Here is a 21,480-nt window from a genome sequence, read left to right as displayed (position 1 = left end):
AAAAGATACCTGAGGCTTTTATAAACTCCCTGCCTGGTTCATTACTCAAAACCCCCATCATGGGTAAGACTAGCGACCTGACAGATGTCAAGAAGGCCATCATTGACACCCTCAAGCAAGAGGGTAAGACCCAGAAAGAAATTTCTCAACAAATAGGCTGTTCCCAGAGTGCTGTATCAAGGCACCTCAATGGTAAGTCTGTTGGAAGGAAACAATGTGGCAGAAAACGCTGTACAACGAGAAGAGGAGACCGGACCCTGAGGAAGATTGTGGAGAAGGACCGATTCCAGACCTTGGGGAACCTGAGGAAGCAGTGGACTGAGTCTGGTGTGGAAACATCCAGAGCCACCGTGCACAGGCGTGTGCAGGAAATGGGCTACAGGTGCCGCATTCCCCAGGTAAAGCCACTTTTGAACCATAAACAGCGGCAGAGGCGCCTGACCTGGGCTACAGAGAAGCAGCACTGGACTGTTGCTAAGTGGTCCCAAGTACTTTTTTCTGATGAAAGCAAATTTTGCATGTCATTCGGAAATCAAGGTGCCAGAGTCTGGAGGAAGACTGGGGAGAAGGAAATGCCAAAATGCCTGAAGTCCAGTGTCAAGTACCCACAGTCAGTGATGGTGTGGGGTGCCATGTCAGCTGCTGGTGTTGGTCCACTGTGTTTCATCAAGGGCAGGGTCAATGCAGCTAGCTATCAGGAGATTTTGGAGCACTTCATGCTTCCATCGGCTGAAATGCTTTATGGAGATGAAGATTTCATTTTTCAGCACGACCTGGCACCTGCTCACAGTGCCAAAACCACTGGTAAATGGTTTACTGACCATGGTATTACTGTGCTCAATTGGCCTGCCAACTCTCCTGACCTGAACCCCATAGAGAATCTGTGGGATATTGTGAAGAGAAAGTTGAGAGACGCAAGACCCAACACTCTGGATGAGCTTAAGGCCGCTATTGAAGCATCCTGGGCCTCCATAACATCTCAGCAGTGTCACAGGCTGATTGCCTCCATGCCATGCCGCATTGAAGCAGTCATTTCTGCCAAAGGATTCCCGACCAAGTATTGAGTGCAAACCTGAACATTATTATTTGTTGGTTTTTTTGTTTGTTATTAAAAAACACTTTTATTTGATTGGATGGGTGAAATATGCTAATTTATTGAGACAGGTTTTTTGGGTTATCAGGAGTTGTATGCCAAAATCATCAGTATTAAAACAATAAAAGGATAAAAAATACCCAGAAACAATAATAAAACACAGCACTGTCAAAAACAGGCACAACACATACTCCACTAAGGATATAAACAAAAGAGAAAGGAGTACCAAACCACCCGTAAATAAAATCTGATATTTATTATTAATATTAATATATAAAAATTGTAACATGCATTATAATACAGGATAGTATCAAAAAGATTTTTTTGTATATTACTTATGAACAAACATATAAAATTTGTGAAGGACACAAACAAGAACCTAACCACTTAACATAGTGTGCACAGGACCCTATACATCTGGTGTTACATATAACAGCATCTAGCAACTAGCAGCATCATACACTAGTCAAAAGGAGAGATCCAGGGAAAACCACATAGATCACCACAAATGTGGCCCAAAACTAAGTGTCCCAGACTCAGTATACTGTGTGCCAAACAAATGTAAAGATATCTCACCCAGATGGATCCGTGTGTGTGGTTAGACGTAGCCCCAACGCACGTTTCGCGTGGGCTTCCTCAGGGGGCTGTGCACACTATGTTAAGTGGTTAGGTTCTTGTTTGTGTCCTTCACAAATTTTATATGTTTGTTCATAAGTAATATACAAAAAAATCTTTTTGATACTATCCTGTATTATAATGCATGTTACAATTTTTATATATTAATATTAATAATAAATATCAGATTTTATTTACGGGTGGTTTGGTACTCCTTTCTCTTTTGTTTAAAACAATAAAAGACCTGACAAATTTCAGTTGGTGGATAATGAATCTATAATATATGAAAGTTTAATTGTAATCATTACATTATGGTAAATAATGAAATTTAACACTATATGCTAATTTTTTGAGAAGGACCTGTATATATATATATATGTGTCTACTGACATATATATATATATATATATATATATATACAGTATATATGTTTTTATTTTTTTTTAACACATGGATCCCTTGTATAGGCGTATGTCGGTTTGGCAAGCCTGCGATAAAAACACGCAGTACGGCTGCCATACGGATTACATTCGGAGGATGCCATGCGCAAAAAATGGTGACACACCCTGCCTACGGAGGAGCTACCGACCACTATTTTCGGGACTTTTCAGCATATTACGGCCGTAATATACGGACCGTATTTGCATACGCTGAGTGTGACGCCGGCCTTAAAAATACAAAAAGAAGGGATTTGAAAAATACCAAATATCGATGTCAGTTGCTTGCAATAAGGTATAAGAAGTGGAAAAGACGAATAAACAGTGACTATGATTTGAGCCAATATAATGAATGGCTAAAAAACTATATATCATATGAAGACAACCTAGAAATACTCGGTAACTATACCATCTTTGTGTAAGGAAAACTACTAAACTGGCAAATGAATGGAATTAAGTGTAACTATAATAGGGCATGATTTACCTGTGGTATAATGTGCACGTGGAAGACCCTGGCGTCCCTCTGCCCCAAGTGTTTATATGAAAGGGGACTTGTGACTGTAATACCCTCAGGAGAGTACTGTATAGTGGCCTAGACAGCACTCAACTCTGCTGCCAGCAAATTCATAGGGGTATTGTTACTAACAATAAGTTTGTTAGCACCTCTTGGCTGTCTCGTGACTCTAGTCTTATTTGCTTAGTCATAGGGGCTTCAGTCGCTTGTCCCTCTACCCTCACGCATTCCACAGTCTCGTCAGTAATCATATCTGGCAGTATCAAGTCTTTGTGTACTAGTCCCGGCTGCCCAAGTGTCAGTCAAGAATTCTGTCTATTTCCCTCCCAGCATTGGTATGGTGGTCATCAAGGCAGGACCAGGTCCGGAAGGGACAAGAACAGGGCACACATTTGTCACTGGGTTGTCAGTTTCCTAGTCTGAAGGTGAAGGAGGTGGAGGATTGGTCTGAGTGTCCATTTTCTCCACAATTCCAGCACTTCATTGTTTCTAAGTCCTTAGGTCCCTTACTATGTCTCTACTGTTTTCCTTGTACTCCAGCATACATGACACGTCGTCTTATTGTCCTAGTTTGTTCAACTCCTTTAGCAACCTTCAGGAGGTATTTGGATCTACATTTCTCCATTCAGGTCTGGCTGTCTGTACTGCGTCTCGTAAGCCTTTAGTCATACCGTCAATGAATGTACCGTATTTACCAATATTTTAACATTAAGTGGGTTAACTGGACTGTACCCCATGTCTGCCCATTTTAGCTGTAACCGTCCAAAGTACATCTCTACACTCTGTCCTTTTGTCACATCTGTAAAAGTCTTAATTTGCGTCCTAGTACGTCACCTGCTTTTGTGCTCACCAACTCTCTGGGTCTGCTCAGGTGCACTTACACGTCCATCATATTGTCTTTCTTCATCTGTAAAATGGGAAAGGTTGGTTCTCAGGGTCAGCCAATTGTTTTAGCTTAGCTAGCTAGTCAGAGGGCTTCCAGGGATAATACTCTTGTATCTGTCTTACACTACCTGATGTGGTTGGTTCTCTGGTGGTGGGGGTGACTAGATGACTGGTTGGGGGTGACATGACATGCTGGTCTACAGCTCCTTCCCAAAAGGATTACTGTCAGCTTACTCCCAAAAGTTAATGTCCCCACTACCCACTATCCTGTGTCAGCTTCTTATGTCACTACATGTGATCTTGTATGGACAGGATTCAGTGCAATTCACTTAGGTCAAGTTGCAGAACAGATCATACAAGTATTTCTCCAGTCTGGGTTTGTCTGACCACAATGTTTACAAGTCCATCTGTCTTGTCTTGGTCTCTGGTTATACAAAGGTATAACGGTAGCAGTAATGTGTCGGTCATAGTTGGACTTTTGAGCATCAAACATTCATAATACACCTTACTTTCATCCTGCTGCACTCTCTCAGATGCCATTTATTCACTTGCTATTTTCTTCCCTTATCTGTGCCTTTTTGTACATCCAAACATCCACACACTGGCATGTTTGCATTTTTTTCAATATTGGTCTCACATCTTTCACTTCCTTTTTCAATCTGTATAGTAGTTCTAGATCCCATTGGGGGCCCTGACTGCGCACAGAACAAGTTGCCCATGGCTTCAACTTATTCACTCAAACAACTCACCTCTAAAAATGCCCTTTTTAGTGTGCTTTGCCTTCACCAGGCGGCCACACGTGACAAGTCAGAATGAGTGTCAAGATTTAGCGGGAAGGATTAAACCACCTACCACCCGGTATATCAGCTAGCCAGCTCAGCTCCATGGAACGGCAAGGTTACACCACCTATGTGCCGTTGGCTGACTGTAGCAGGAAGACTCTCACCTACTACATCAGCCGTGCAGTTGGCTACCTCCTCTGTTGATCCTCAATTTGCTATATCAATCACTCAACTTGAAGCAGATTAATCTTTTTACCAATCTTTCAATCACTTACAAGTTTCCTCTAAAATAGGCACAGTTCTTTTACTTTCATTGTCCAACTTCAACTTACAATATTCCTTTCTACTTCAATACATACAGTACTATTGCTTAAAACTCAAATCTCACAGCGCATAGTAAACCAAGGACAGAATATAGAGAGCACAGCTCCATGCCCCCTTTCCTCTGGCCCACAGCACAGAGAGAAGAAATCACAAGCAATTCGCACAGCGATTTGCTTCCCCCCTCCCATCAGGTATAAACACAGATAAGAGCTTGGTGTCTTACACACAGAAACAGAATGCAGCAGTTTTCAGACTTAATCTCTGCAAAACATTCATCCTCTCGGAATAAAAAACAGTTTCTCTATACAGGCAGATCACTGCACAATTGAATAAGCTGATTCTGACCGCATCCGGCCAAAACACATATAGAAACCTATCCAATTTCAAACCATATATGACACGGGTTTCACTGAATCTCAGATGTAAATTAAATGTACATTAAAAATATCCACAACTCATTCACCCTGGACAATCAACAACAGTAAGATAAGTAATGATACTTATGTGATCATTCATTCATACATGCTCATTCAGGGACTGTTTTTTTCCCTTTTCCTTTCACTTTTCAGTTGATTTTTACAGGAAGGAAATCCCTTATATTCATTTACTCACCTCTCATCTCATTCAAAGGTTCTCATAGACATACAAAGTTCACACTGCCTGCCTATTTTTGCACTTTGGAATTAACACAACTCTATATAAAAAAAACTGCAGCAGTGTCTACTGACACTCTGAAAGCACTTTAACGCCAAACAACAAAAACCACGGCCTTATACAAAATACAGCTTCATATAATGTACTGCCAATCCAAAATGACCAAAATAACAACACTGCACAGAGCCTATCCCAGCTCTGTATTACACACACACACACACTAAACAAATACATAACCAATTAGGATATTGACAGAAAATACAGGTAACAATTATCATCTTATAACTCTATTATTCAACTCTCATACGGACATAAAAAACAAACACAAAACTCACTGGTGATGTGGATTCTTTGAACCGTGCTTGCAGCCTTTTACCCAGAGGTATGGAGAGATCCAGAAGAGAGATTGCAAGTGCAAAACAGATGGTAAGAATAATATTTCTCACCTTGCTGCAGCTGGTATTTTGCATGTCCAATCTCCCAGAAAGCTCCCACATACGGATTCTGAATAGGCTGGTCACACAGCCCCGGTCGGGCGCCAAAACTGTTGTAGCTGTTTTCGTTCTGACCCAATGTCAGCTGACAGATCACCAGTGAGGCCAAATTATGGAATTATGCCCGTCATTTTACAAGCGCGCTTGGAGACAAAAAGACACCTCACATATTCTGTGAGCAAGTCACTTTTATCTGAAGTAATAGAGCAAGAAGCAATATTTTATACCATCACCCAGGGTCATACTGACCTTTAGTCTCTCATGTATCCGGAGCACGTTGTGACTGACTATTGAGAACATACAAGCAAGTCTAGCAATTAAAGGCAAAGACACTTAAAGGCAAACTACTAACCCTTCTATATCAAATGAAAGGACTGCCCTGCCCTGTCCCAAAATTACATGCACCCCAATAAGCCTTTGAACCCATGGCCACAGGAAAACCAAGTTCACATTATTCATTTAGTACTCCCATGCTGTTTGCTTATACATTGAATGCAAGACCTGTCCTCCACCAAAGTTACACACACCCCAATAAGCCTTTGAACCGAGGTACTGGATGGCCAAATGAAACCAAAGTTCCCATTATTCATTTGGTCCTCCCATAGTGTTTGCCTATGCATTGAATGCAAGGCCTGCCCTGCAGACAATTTACATGCACCCCAATAACCCTTTAAACGGATGTCTTGAATGACCACATGAAAACAAAGTTCCCATTATTAGTCATTCGGTACTCCCATAAAGTTTGCCCATGACGTGAAAGCAAGGCCTGCCCAAAATTTGCACGCACCCCAAACCCCCTTGGAATAAATGTGGACGATGGCCTCCGAAATTTTTTTCCCAGTTTAAAGAAGCGGGTGTCCTATACTTGTTATGCCCATGCAGCAAGTGTATGTGCTGACAAACATTTCGCCGGGGGGGGGGGGGGAGGTACATATCAACATACTGTGTAAACATTTTATTTATGGACATCATAAACACCCTTGAAAAAATAACTTGGCTGTTGCATCATGGAACACGTTCACCCTGGTGATATAGTGGTGGTGTCTGAAGAGATGAGTAGGATGGCCTCCTACAAATTATTTTCCCAATGAAAATGTGCAGGTCTCCTATACTTGTAATGCCCATACACTAAGTGTATGGGCTGACAAACATTTGACCCTGGGGGATACACATCAACATAGTGTGTAAACATTTTTTTACGGGCATCATAAACCCCCTTTAACACAATAACTTGGCTGTTTCATCATGGAACACATTCACCCTCATGATCTAGTGGTGGTGTGTGAATAGACGTGGAGCATGGCCTCCTAAAAATGTTTTCCCAGTTTAAAGGAGCAGGTCTCCTATACTTTTAATGACAAACATTTGCCCCTGGGGGTACACCTCAACATACTGTGTAAACATTTTTTTTACAGGCATCATAAACACCCTTTAACACAATAACTTGGCTGTTGCATCACAGAACACGCTCACCCTGGTGATCTAGTGGTGCTGTCGGAAGAGATGTGGAGGATGGCCTCCTAAAAATTCTATTCCCAATTTAAAGGAGCGGGTCTCCTATATTGTAATGCCAATACACTAAGTATATAAGCTGACAAGCCTTCCTCCTAGGGGGTGCACCTCAACACACTGTGTGAACATTTTTGTACGGGCAACATAAGGACCCTTGAAAAAATAACTTGGCTGTTGCATCACGGAACACGTTCACCCTGGTGATCTAGTGGTGGTAGCTGATGAGAAGCAGGAGGATAACAGCAAATAGGCAAAATCAGGAAGCGTTTACCCATGTGTTAGGTGTCAAGTTCCTGACGCTGCACAGGGGGAATCTAGAACCATGTCCACTGCGGTCTCTGTTGTGAATTCTGTGGCAGAGCTCCCTCCTGTGGTCACAAGTGGTACTTCGACTTGGTGGAGGGAAGTGGTACTGCGGCTTCTGAGTTTCCTCCCTCAGGTGATGTGGTGAGGTCGTTAGGTGCTGCTCTACTTAACTCCACCTAGTGCTTTGATCCTGGCTTCCTGTCAATGTTCCAGTATTGGACTTGTTTTTCTCCTGGATCGTTCCTGTGGCCTGCTGCTCTGCATAGCTAAGTTTTCCTTTGCTATTTTGTTTGCTTTTCTTTTGTCCAGCTTATCTATTTGTTTGCTGGAAGCTCTGGGACGCAGAGGGTGTACCTCCGTGCCATTAGTTCGGTACGGAGGGTCTTTTTGCCCCCTTTGCGTGGTTTTTAGGGTTTTGTGTTGACCGCAAAGTTACCTTTCCTATCCTCGCTCTGTTCAGAAAGTCGGGCCTCACTTTGCTAAATCTATTTCATCTCTACGTTTGTCTTTTCATCTTACTCACAGTCATTATATGTGGGGGGCTGCCTTTTCCTTTGGGGTATTTCTCTGAGGCAAGGTAGGCTTATTTTCTATCTTCAGGCTAGCTAGTTTCTCAGGCCGTGCCGAGTTGCATAGGTAGCGTTAGGCGCAATCCACGGCTGCCTCTAGTGTTGTTGGATAGGATTAGGGATTGCGGTCAACAGAGTTCCCACGTCTCAGAGCTCGTTCTATGTTTTTGGATTATTGTCAGATCACTGTATGTGCTCTGACCTCTATGTTCACTGTGGTACTGAATTGCCTAATCATAACAGGTCTCCCATTCTCCTCCAGTCGCAATGGAGTCTGGTTAGCAGAGACGTCGATCCCAGCATCTGGTTCAGGCTGACACTGTGCGCTTGGTTACTGCCACCTTTCCATGCTCTGCCTTTGTAGCCAGCACTAATCAGCAGCGAGCAGGCATTTCTGGGACTAAGTCCTGCTTTTTCCATACTGAGCATGCCCACGGGACAACCTCTCATTGTAAGTCGGGGGTTACATGCTCAGATCCTGTTGCGACTCCTATTGGATCATCTGGAAGGTCCCAGAGTGCTAGTACTATAAAAAGGTTTGCTTGGCCATTTGGCCATGCGCTAGTGTAAACCTGTTAACATGTGATTATGGATGTATGCCTGTCAATGTATAAAAGCTCCGAATCATTCCCCTTCCTAGTCTGTCATTACTGAGCAGCAGGTGTCTGTTCTGCATGGTGGACCCCAGACTGTGAACACATCTTATATAACCTCTAATTAATATTTGGTGCGTTTCGCCAGTCCTAACACCCATGTGTGAGTGTGAAGAGGCGCCTGGGAATAGACCTCCCAAAAAATGATATTGGATTTCAAGTTATGTTTCGCTGTTATGATTTGGTGGTGTAGAGAAGTCTGGCCCAATCCAGCCCTTGTTAGTTTTTATAAGAATCAGCCTGTCAGCATTTTCAGTTGACAGGCGGATGCACTTATCAGGTATAATTCCACCAGCGGCACTGAAAACCCAATCTGACAAAACACTATAGGTAGGACAGACCAGGACCTACAAGGCATGGAGAGCCAGTTTATGCTACATGTCCAGCTTGGATACCCAAAAATTAAAAGGCACAGGGGAATCATGGAGGACCTTGGTACGATCAGCAAGGTACTCTGTCAACATCATCCAAAACTTTGCACTCCATGTGAGACTACCCCGCGCCACAGGGCCCGTGCGATGGGAGGGTCTGAGAAAACTGTCCCAGAACTTTGCCAGTGTTCCAGTGCCTCTGCTGGATTGGAGTTATGTCTCTCTTGCCTGTATTCCTTGGTTTTCCAACAAACTGTGAGCTCTGCAACCAGCATTTTCAAATGGGAATTTTTTAATAATTCCACAACAATGGCCTTCTGGTACTGTGCCATTTTAGTACACCTGTGTGCCTCTGGAAGAAGAGATTGAATGTTCTCCTTGTAGCTTGGGTCCAGAAGTGCCTCCAACCAGTAATGACTGTCACCCAAAATTTGGAAAATACGAGGGTCACAGGAAAGGCAGTGCAACATAAAGTCAGCCATGCGTGCCAGACTAACAGGCAAGACTTCCATGTCATCACCTTGCTCTCCTCCTCCTCCTCCCTGTCCTCAGGCCATCCATGCTGAACAGACAGTATGACAGTTGTGCTTGTAGTACTGTCTATAACACATAAAAGTAGCTCCTGTTCTTTCTCCTCCTCCTCTTCCTCATTGTCAACCAATCCACATTGGGATGACATGAGGCTGGGCTGTGTGTAATCGCCCTGTATGGTTCCTTGCTCCATCTCATCGTACTCCACCTGCAATGCATCCTCTTTCATTGTGAGCTTTTCAGAATACAGAGAAGTGGGATGATAAATATGTCTGACATTCATGTCCACTCCTGAGGTCTTATGTGTGGAGTCTGAAATGAATACCGATGGCTGGTAGTCAACAACTGCCCTCTTCTGCTCACAAATCCTTTGCAACATATGCAGTGTAGAGTTCCAATGTGTGGAGACATCACACTCCAATTGGTGAGCAGGAATCTGCAAACACAACTGAAACATGGCAAGGTCAGCGGATGCTGTAGCTGACTTTCTAAAATGGGCTCACAGGCGGCATACTTTCACAAGAAGATCCGGCGGCTCCGGTTAGCTTTTCAGAAACCATTGAACAATGAGGTTAAGCACATGGGCCAGGCATGGTACGTATGTGAGCTTGCCTTGCCTCAGAGCCACCACCAGGCTCTGGCCATTGTCACACACGACCATGCATGACTATAGGTTCAGCAGTGTCAGCCTCAGATCTACCTGCTCTTTCAGAGCTGTCCACAACTCTTCAGCATTGTGCGGTTTGTCACCTAAGCATATTAGCTTCAGCACAACCTGTTGCCACTTGGCTGAGGCAGTGCTGCAGTGCTTCCAGCTTGTGACTGATGTATTCAATTCAAAGATGGAGGCTGAAGATGTGGAGGAGGAGGCGCAGGAGCTGAAGACTATGGGGGCAACCCTGATTTATGTAAGGCCCGCAATCCTCGGCGTCAGGAGGATGTTTTTCATTCCAAGGTCTGACTGAATCTCGGCTTCCACTATGTTAACCCAGTGTGCCATTTGTGAGATGTAACGTCCCTACCCACAAGCACTTGTCCACATGTCTGTGGTTAGATGGACTTTCCCATTAGCAGCATTGTTGAGTGCAAGGCTAATGTTATGAGACACATGCTTGTGTATTGCTGGGATGGCACACCTGGTGAAATAGTGGCAGCTGGGGACCGTGTAACTTGGGATGGACGACATCATCAAGTTGTGGAAAGCTTCCATCTCCTCAAGCCTAAAAGGCAACATTTCAAGCGCAAGCAGATGAGAAATGTGTGAATTTAGTACTGTTGCTTGTGGGGCATTGGCTGTGTATTTACGCTTGCATTCCAAGGACTGGAGCATGTTTAACTGAACGCCGTGCTGGGACAAGGACGTGGATGTGCTTGATGATGGTGCTAGTTGAGTGTTTGCAGCGACAGGTGCAGACCAGGAGGCATGTTCGCAGGCACCATGGACAGGGGATTGGCTTCCATGCACAACAGCGGAAGAAGCAGTGGTGTCACCCGCAGACAGTGTTGCTGGACCCTGGGTTCGAACCACAAAGTCAGTTGCTTTGCTGCCTAATGCCTAATCATGCTGGTGGTGGTCAAGCTGGTAGCTTTGCTACTGCTGCTGATGCGGGCATGGCAGGTGGTGCATATGACCTGTTTGGGGTTATCGGCAGAGTCTTTAAAAAACAAACAAATTCGGGAAGACCTAACAGTTGGACTGGCAACTTCTGTCGTGTTGGTGTTACGGGGAACAGTTGCCCGCCTTCTGTCTGTGGCCAACACACTGCTTTTTCCTGACTGTTGGGGTGTTATGCCTCCCTCCCCATGTTTGCTGCTGTACTCGCTCTGCATGCCCTCCTCGCAGGTTGGGTCAGTTACTATAAAATCCACCTCATCTTCACCTTTCACACCCTGGTCCTTCTCCTTACTTTCTGGCAATTGTGTCATCCACCTCTTGTGACACGTTCCCACCATCGCCTTCACGTGACCGTGGCTGCTCAAATATTTTGGCATCGCTGCATGCGATCTCATCTTGCCCCGCTTCAAATGGACTGGGCGAGAGGCCCAAATCTATAAATGAAAACGTGAACAGCTCTTCGGAGTGTCCAAGTGTAGGATCATTTGTCTCTGGGCACTCGGCATGGTGGGAAGAAGGATGATCAGGGTGAGGAATATGCTGTCCAGACTTATGAGTACTCAGACTTGACCATGTGGAAGTGGTGGTGGTGGCAAAGTAGCTGGAAGCATTATCCGCTATCCACCCAACAACCTTTTGACACTGCTCTCAGCTCAATAGTGGTGTTCTGCGGTCCCCTAATAATTTGGACAGGAAGGTCAGATGAGAAGATGTGGTGATTTCTTGTGGCACAATTTCAGCTTGTGCATGGCCTTGGCCTCTGCATGCATCAGCATGTCCACTTCCCCATCCGTTGCCACGCGCCTTGCCCATTTAAAATGGACTACAATTGTTTCCACATTCACTACAAATGGCTGAATTTGGAGCAAACTTTTATGTGATCCGTGTGCGGGAAAACCACAGTTTAAAACATCTGGCCTGTAACTAACAATTTTTTTTAAGCAAACTGGTGTCAATAACTAGGCTAAAACACTGGAAAACAGATGAATGGAGACCTCAAATGCCACAATTTGTAGCCAACAGATAGAAGAGGCGTGTGACAGAGATACTACACTGTCAAATACGTGGCCTGTATTTTTTTTTTACAGCAAAATAACGTCAATAGCAAGGGTAAGACACAGCAAAAACAGTTCAATGGAGGCCTCAAATGCTACAATTTGTATCTCACAGATAGATGAGGCGTGTGAAGGAGATACCACAACATAAAATATGTGGCCTGTATTTTTATTTTTTTACAGCAAAATATTGTCACTAACTAGGATAGCACACAGCAAATACAGTTTAATGTAGGCCTGAAATGTCACAATTTTTAGCCCACAGGTATCTGAGTCGTGTGGCGGAGTTAACCCACTGTGAAATATGTGGCCTGTATTCTTATTTTCTCACAGGAAAATAGTGTCAAGAACTAGGGTAACACACAGCAAAAACAGTTGAATGGAGGCCTGAAATGCCACAATTTGTAGCCCACATATAGATGAGGCATGTGATGGAGATACCAGACTGTAAAATATATGGCCTTTATTTTTATTTTCTGACTGGAAAATTATGTCAATAAGAAGGCAAAGACACAACAAAAACAATTCTATGGAGGCCTGAAAAGGCACACATTTTTTTGGCAGCAAAATAGTGTCAAGAAATTACGTAAGACACTCCCAAAAAAATTTAAAGTACCATAAAAATGAAATTGAGAGTCCTCAGTGGTTGATACCTTTTAATGGCTAACTGAAAAGATGGTAACAAATTGCAAGCTTTCGAGACTACACAGGTCTCTTCATCAGGCAAAGACTAAAACAAATTCTGAAGAATCACATATTTATGCACAACATAGTATAGGGGAAAAAAAAAAAAAAAAGAGGGGAAAAAAAACCATGGATAAGCCAGGTGACATGAAGCAGAATTACCATGGGTGATAAACAGTTACGTCCATAAATATTGGGCCAATTCTTAGATAAGGATTGTTTTATTGTCCTGTGATTAGGGTCTCTGTTGTAATGACCCTTCATGGTCTGAGGGGCAAGTTCCTTAGTTGATGTAAAAAGACATAAATCCATGTGACACATTCATTCCTGCATTAAGAGTGTCAAAGGTCATCATCAGTTTATATTCCCAGACTCTCCTGTCTTTCTGCGATTTGAAGTTTCCTTTCAATACAAGTAATTTCATGTCCATAATGTTATGATTTGGGAGACAGAAATGTATTGCTACAGGTAGATCCATTCTTTTTTCTTTTATTGTATGGCGGTGAGAATTCATCCTTGTTCTCAGTTTCTGCCCTGTCTCCCCCACATACAGACCCCCATTTGGACATTTAGTACAAATAATTAGGTACACCACATTAGACGTGACGCAGCTGAAAGTACCTGGGATCTTGTAGTCCTGATGTGAATTGGGGATCTTTATCTTGTCCGTGGTCATTATAAATGGACAGGTTTTACATTTTTTCTGGTTGCAAGGAAAGGTTCCTGCAGCTGTTGGAGAGGACACCTCTTGCCCCTCAGACCATGAAGGGTCATTACAACAGAGACCCTAATCACAGGACAATAAAACAATCCTTATCTAAGAATTGGCCCAATATTTATGGACGTAACTGTTTATCACCCATGGTAATTCTGCTTCATGTCACCTGGCTTATCCATGGTTTTTTTTCCCCTCTTTTTTTTTTTTTTCCCTATACTATGTTGTGCATAAATATGTGATTCTTCAGAATTTGTTTTAGTCTTTGCCTGATGAAGAGACCTGTGTAGTCTCGAAAGCTTGCAATTTGTTACCATCTTTTCAGTTAGCCATTAAAAGGTATCAACCACTGAGGACTCTCAATTCTAAATATTTTTCTATCCACTGGCTAACACGGTACCAAGATATATTTCTTTCCTGTATCAAAATGGAGGATACCAGAATGTACCGCATCTTTATGGAACTAAAACCACTTCTGAAGAAACGTGCACAAATGGACAGCGACATTTTTTTCCTATCTAAATGCAAAAAGGAGAATCTAATTCCCAAAGGACTCTGGATTACAAACCCAATTCTTCATACCTAAAATACCCATTATGCACAGAACCTGTGTCACAGGACTTCTGAGAGATTAAGGAATCATCTTTTGCATGTCTGCTACAGCATAAAGAGTAAAGTCCAAGGGCAATTTGAAACTCTGAGGAAAACACTTACAGAAGACGCAGAGCAAAAATTACAACTATATTACAACAAACTACGGACCCATCTAATTCATAACAAGGAAAAGAAACTGCACAGATTGCGCCTCAATTCAGGACTCTATGCAAACAGATACAAAAAGCCAAAACCTGACAACTTGGACAACCACTCCATTCCAGGCACAAATAACTGTGTCATTAATCTCTCAGATTATAAACCCAACAAAGTGGAGCTGGCCGTGCTTTCCAGAGGACTCTCATTTTGTCCTACTAAGGCCCTGGATAAAACTGAACTCTGCAGTGATATGGAACATTTTTTCAGGAGACTGCGCCTGAGGGAATATTTCAGTGATGCAGAAGATTCAGAACCCACCTGGACTGAAGGAAAAGGGATCCTAACAACAAAGAAGAGGTCAGACTGGACACCTCCACCTGGACGCAATCCTCATTTGGATAACTATATAGACTCCTTCAGATATTTGATAAAATCCACCATCATAGATACTAACAGGAGACAAGAATCCAACATCAGTGCCCAGGAGAGAAAGGCCATACAGTATCTGAAAACCAGCAAAGAAATCATCATCAAACCTGCTGACAAGGGAGGTGCAATAGTCATGATGAACACATCAGACTATATGAGGGAAGCAAACAGACAACTTATGGACACACGCTACTACAAAAAATTGGAGTCGGATCCTACACAGGATTATTACAAGGAACTAAACAAGTTGGTATCTTGTCTGCCCGACGAATCCATAAGAACCAATGACCTGATACCAGAAAGTCCAAGAACAGGGACATTCTACATGCTTCCCAAAATCCACAAATCTGGAAACCCAGGAAGACCAATTATTTCGTGTGTGGGCACCCTTACTGAGCAGCTATCTGGATGGGTAGAGGGTATTCTTAAACCCCTGGTAAAAGATACACCCAGCTTCATTCAGGACACAACTCACCTATTGAATAAACTATCAGCAATAGGTCCTCTACCAGAAGGAACCATCCTGGCCACCATGGATGTGGAATCCCTGTACTCCAATATCCCACACCAGGATGGATTAAATGCCTGCAAATTCTTCCTGGAAAACGCAGGGACTGATGCACATTCTGTGGTGAAACTTATAAAATTCATCCTCACCCACAATTACTTTGAGTTTGACAAGAAGATCTATCTACAGGAGACTGGCACAGCAATGGGAAGTAAAATGGCCCCACAGTATGCAAATCTTTTCATGGCCAAGCTTGAAAGCGATTTTTTGTCCTCATGCCCCATCAGGCCTCTGGCGTACTACCGCTACATTGATGACATTTTAATCATCTGGACGGAGTCTGAGCCACAGCTAAAGACGTTCCATGATCAGTTTAATCAATTTCATCCTACCATCAACTTGACACTCAACTACTCCTGTACTGAAATTAACTTTTTGGACACCATCATTAAGCTGCAGAACAATAAAATAGAGACATCCCTGTATCAGAAGCCAATCGACCGCCCAACATACCTTAAATGGGACAGTTTCCATCCAAAACACATAAAAAACTCTATTGTCTACAGCCAAGCCATCAGATACAATCGTATATGTTCCAACCCCATGGATAGGGATGAACACCTTGGTCGCCTCAGAAAGATCTTTTTGAATCAGGGCTACCATCCAAGAACAATTGAAAATCAGCTCACAAGAGCCACCAGAATATCAAGGAATCACCTGCTACATTACAAAACTAAAGAAGAAAATAACCGGGTACCTCTAGTAGTTACCTACAATCCAAATCTGGAGGTGCTAAGGGGAGCTGCACGGAAATTGCAACCTTTACTGCAAAAAGATGCCCGCTTACAATCCATTTTTCCAGACCCCCCACTACTGTGTTTTAGGCAGCCCCCAAATCTAAGAAGCATCATTGTCAAGAGCTCCCTGTCCTCTCCAACAGCTGCAGGAACCTTTCCTTGCAACCAGAAAAAATGTAAAACCTGTCCATTTATAATGACCACGGACAAGATAAAGATCCCCAATTCACATCAGGACTACAAGATCCCAGGTACTTTCAGCTGCGTCACGTCTAATGTGGTGTACCTAATTATTTGTACTAAATGTCCAAATGGGGGTCTGTATGTGGGGGAGACAGGGCAGAAACTGAGAACAAGGATGAATTCTCACCGCCATACAATAAAAGAAAAAAGAATGGATCTACCTGTAGCAATACATTTCTGTCTCCCAAATCATAACATTATGGACATGAAATTACTTGTATTGAAAGGAAACTTCAAATCGCAGAAAGACAGGAGAGTCTGGGAATATAAACTGATGATGACCTTTGACACTCTTAATGCAGGAATGAATGTGTCACATGGATTTATGTCTTTTTACATCAACTAAGGAACTTGCCCCTCAGACCATGAAGGGTCATTACAACAGAGACCCTAATCACAGGACAATAAAACAATCCTTATCTAAGAATTGGCCCAATATTTATGGACGTAACTGTTTATCACCCATGGTAATTCTGCTTCATGTCACCTGGCTTATCCATGGTTTTTTTTCCCCTCTTTTTTTTTTTTTTTTTCCCTATACTATGTTGTGCATAAATATGTGATTCTTCAGAATTTGTTTTAGTCTTTGCCTGATGAAGAGACCTGTGTAGTCTCGAAAGCTTGCAATTTGTTACCATCTTTTCAGTTAGCCATTAAAAGGTATCAACCACTGAGGACTCTCAATTCTAAATATTTTTCTATCCACTGGCTAACACGGTACCAAGATATATTTCTTTCCTGTATCAAAATGGAGGATACCAGAATGTACCGCATCTTTATGGAACTAAAACCACTTCTGAAGAAACGTGCACAAATGGACAGCGACATTTTTTTCCTATCTAAATGCAAAAAGGAGAATCTAATTCCCAAAGGACTCTGGATTACAAACCCAATTCTTCATACCTACAATACCCATTATGCACAGAACCTGTGTCACAGGACTTCTGAGAGATTAAGGAATCATCTTTTGCATGTCTGCTACAGCATAAAGAGTAAAGTCCAAGGGCAATTTGAAACTCTGAGGAAAACACTTACAGAAGACGCAGAGCAAAAATTACAACTATATTACAACAAACTACGGACCCATCTAATTCATAACAAGGAAAAGAAACTGCACAGATTGCGCCTCAATTCAGGACTCTATGCAAACAGATACAAAAAGCCAAAACCTGACAACTTGGACAACCACTCCATTCCAGGCACAAATAACTGTGTCATTAATCTCTCAGATTATAAACCCAACAAAGTGGAGCTGGCCGTGCTTTCCAGAGGACTCTCATTTTGTCCTACTAAGGCCCTGGATAAAACTGAACTCTGCAATGATATGGAACATTTTTTCAGGAGACTGCGCCTGAGGGAATATTTCAGTGATGCAGAAGATTCAGGACCCACCTGGACTGAAGGAAAAGGGATCCTAACAACAAAGAAGAGGTCAGACTGGACACCTCCACCTGGACGCAATCCTCATTTGGATAACTATATAGACTCCTTCAGATATTTGATAAAATCCACCATCATAGATACTAACAGGAGACAAGAATCCAACATCAGTGCCCAGGAGAGAAAGGCCATACAGTATCTGAAAACCAGCAAAGAAATCATCATCAAACCTGCTGACAAGGGAGGTGCAATAGTCATGATGAACACATCAGACTATATGAGGGAAGCAAACAGACAACTTATGGACACACGCTACTACAAAAAATTGGAGTCGGATCCTACACAGGATTATTACAAGGAACTAAACAAGTTGGTATCTTGTCTGCCCGACGAATCCATAAGAACCAATGACCTGATACCAGAAAGTCCAAGAACAGGGACATTCTACATGCTTCCCAAAATCCACAAATCTGGAAACCCAGGAAGACCAATTATTTCGTGTGTGGGCACCCTTACTGAGCAGCTATCTGGATGGGTAGAGGGTATTCTTAAACCCCTGGTAAAAGATACACCCAGCTTCATTCAGGACACAACTGACCTATTGAATAAACTATCAGCAATAGGTCCTCTACCAGAAGGAACCATCCTGGCCACCATGGATGTGGAATCCCTGTACTCCAATATCCCACACCAGGATGGATTAAATGCCTGCAAATTCTTCCTGGAAAACGCAGGGACTGATGCACATTCTGTGGTGAAACTTATAAAATTCATCCTCACCCACAATTACTTTGAGTTTGACAAGAAGATCTATCTACAGGAGACTGGCACAGCAATGGGAAGTAAAATGGCCCCACAGTATGCAAATCTTTTCATGGCCAAGCTTGAAAGCGATTTTTTGTCCTCATGCCCCATCAGGCCTCTGGCGTACTACCGCTACATTGATGACATTTTAATCATCTGGACAGAGTCTGAGCCACAGCTAAAGACGTTCCATGATCAGTTTAATCAATTTCATCCTACCATCAACTTGACACTCAACTACTCCTGTACTGAAATTAACTTTTTGGACACCATCATTAAGCTGCAGAACAATAAAATAGAGACATCCCTGTATCAGAAGCCAATCGACCGCCCAACATACCTTAAATGGGACAGTTTCCATCCAAAACACATAAAAAACTCTATTGTCTACAGCCAAGCCATCAGATACAATCGTATATGTTCCAACCCCATGGATAGGGATGAACACCTTGGTCGCCTCAGAAAGATCTTTTTGAATCAGGGCTACCATCTAGAGTTGAGCGACCTTGACCTTTTTAGAGTCGAGCCGGGTTTTGCGAAACCCGACTATGTCCAAAGTCGGGTCGAGTGAAATCGGCCGATTATGACGTAAAGTCGGGATCGACCGAAACACGAAACCCAATGCAAGTCAATGGGGCAGCATAGTCGGCAGTGAGTGGGGGCCAGGAAAACACCTAGAGTGGCCATTTTAATGTCAAAACCATCCATTCTTCTTAATGAAGCTTGTCAAGCGTAATTTACCTTATAATAATTGGAAGGCATTTGAAATTGGGGGTCATTTGGCTAAAGTTGTGGGGGGTAGGGCTGGTTCAAGTAATTAGTGGGCCCAGGAAATCTGGACCACGTCACGGCAGTGGAGCAGGGAGAGGTAAGTATTTCAACTTTGCAAGTGCTGTGAACCTGAGCAAGCAGGGGGGGCCCACTCGTTGGCATTGGCACTGGCACAGGGCCCCTCAAAGTACAGCGGTGTGTTTGCACGGCGGGGGCGCCTCCCACCGGCAGCAACACTTTTGCGTACTATGAGAGGCCCTGTGCCAGTGACGTCGCCAACTAGTATTCCTCCCCCCACCTGATGAAGGAACCTGCACTTTCATCTGCACCTTCCTCTTTGTCCCCGTGTAAGGTGGTATGGTATGCGGGAAGAGCAACCTGACTTTCAGCAGGGTCACAATGTTGTTGTGTAGCGTGCACGGGGAATGTTGCGTTATGGGTCAATGTACCAGCAGACTCATCTATCACTGGCTGGGCAATGGGCACGATGAAGTGGAAACACAGATATAGGCCCAAAGAAGAAAGTGGGCTAAATGCAGTTCAAAATTGGTAACACAGGAATAACCAGGGGGCATTGCAGTGGAGGACAACTGGAATGAGAGGCTGACACAGAGAGTAGGGCCAAATCAGTAAGTAGTCGAAATGCAGTTCAAAATTGGCAACCGTAGTAAACAGGCGGCACAGCTTTGTTCAGTGGAGGAGAACAGCAAGGAGTGGCAGACACCGATAGTAGGCCCCAAACCAACTAGTACGCCAAATGCAGTTGTTCCATTTAACCACAATTTAATGAGAGCCTGAAGATAGAAGCTCAGGAAAGGCAACCTGGGGAACACCTTGGAGTGTAACACACCATCTCTCTCCACCCCATACCCATTTTGTATGGCCTAATGCAGTGTACTTTTCTACAACTACTAAACGAGAGTCGGAAGACCGAAGCAATGGCAAGGAAACCTGGGGAACACCTTAGAGTGTAACACACCCTCTCTCTACACCCCATACCCAATTTGAAGGCCTAATGCAGTGTAGTTTCCAAGAACTACTAAACGAGAGCCGGAAGATCGAAGCTCAGGAAAGGCAACCTGGGGAACACCTTGGAGTGTAACACACCCTCTCGCTACACCCCATACCCAATTTGAAGGCCTAATGCAGCGTAGTTTCCAACAACTACTAAACGAGAGCCGGAAGATCGAAGCTCAGGAAAGGCAACCTGGGGAACACCTTGGAGTGGAACACACCATCTCTCTACACCCCATACCCAATTTGAAGGCCTAATGCAGAGTAGTTTCCAAGAACTACTAAACGAGAGCCGGAAGATCGAAGCTCAGGAAAGGCAACCTGGGGAACACCTTGGAGTGTAACACAACGTCTCTCTACACGACGGAAGGGCTGATTCTTAGGAAGGAAGGCTGTTGGAAATAAGCATTGCGCGTCCGAGGGTGATTATATTCTTATTAGGTATATACTCACCCTCGGACGCGCCCTGCTTCTTTATTTGGAATGAATGTTTATTTGCAATGTGGTGTTGACTTTCTCTATTATTTTGGTAATTAATGATTTTATTATTTTCATTATTTTGCATCTTCTCGGCAATAATATAAAGAAGACGCGACAGGACAACACTCGGTGGATGCCATATGTGTGTTTTCAATTTAAAAAAACTTTCAGTTAACTACTTGCAGGAGAAAGTAATTGTAGCTGGTGGCCATTTTTAGTACTGTACCAGATTAGAGTTGTGTGTTTGTTTTTAATGTTAAAATGTCTGCATTTGATATCTCACCAGTATTTTCTTTTTTATAAGCAAAATACTTATTTTTATATTTTCTGATGTTGGTTCCAGGGGTACACGGCCAGCAGTGCCCTGGTCAGTGTAGTAGTAGTTGAAAGAATGGACCGCAGACAGGCATCGAAGGCCTAAAATAATAACACATGGCTGTAGGCAATTTTAAATTGGTTCCAGGGGTACACGGACAGCAGTGGTGTGGTCAG

The sequence above is a fragment of the Ranitomeya imitator genome, chromosome 1, assembly GCF_032444005.1.
Source record: "Ranitomeya imitator isolate aRanImi1 chromosome 1, aRanImi1.pri, whole genome shotgun sequence".
Lineage (NCBI taxonomy): Eukaryota > Metazoa > Chordata > Amphibia > Anura > Dendrobatidae > Ranitomeya > Ranitomeya imitator.
Note: the sequence above shows the minus strand (reverse complement) of the source record.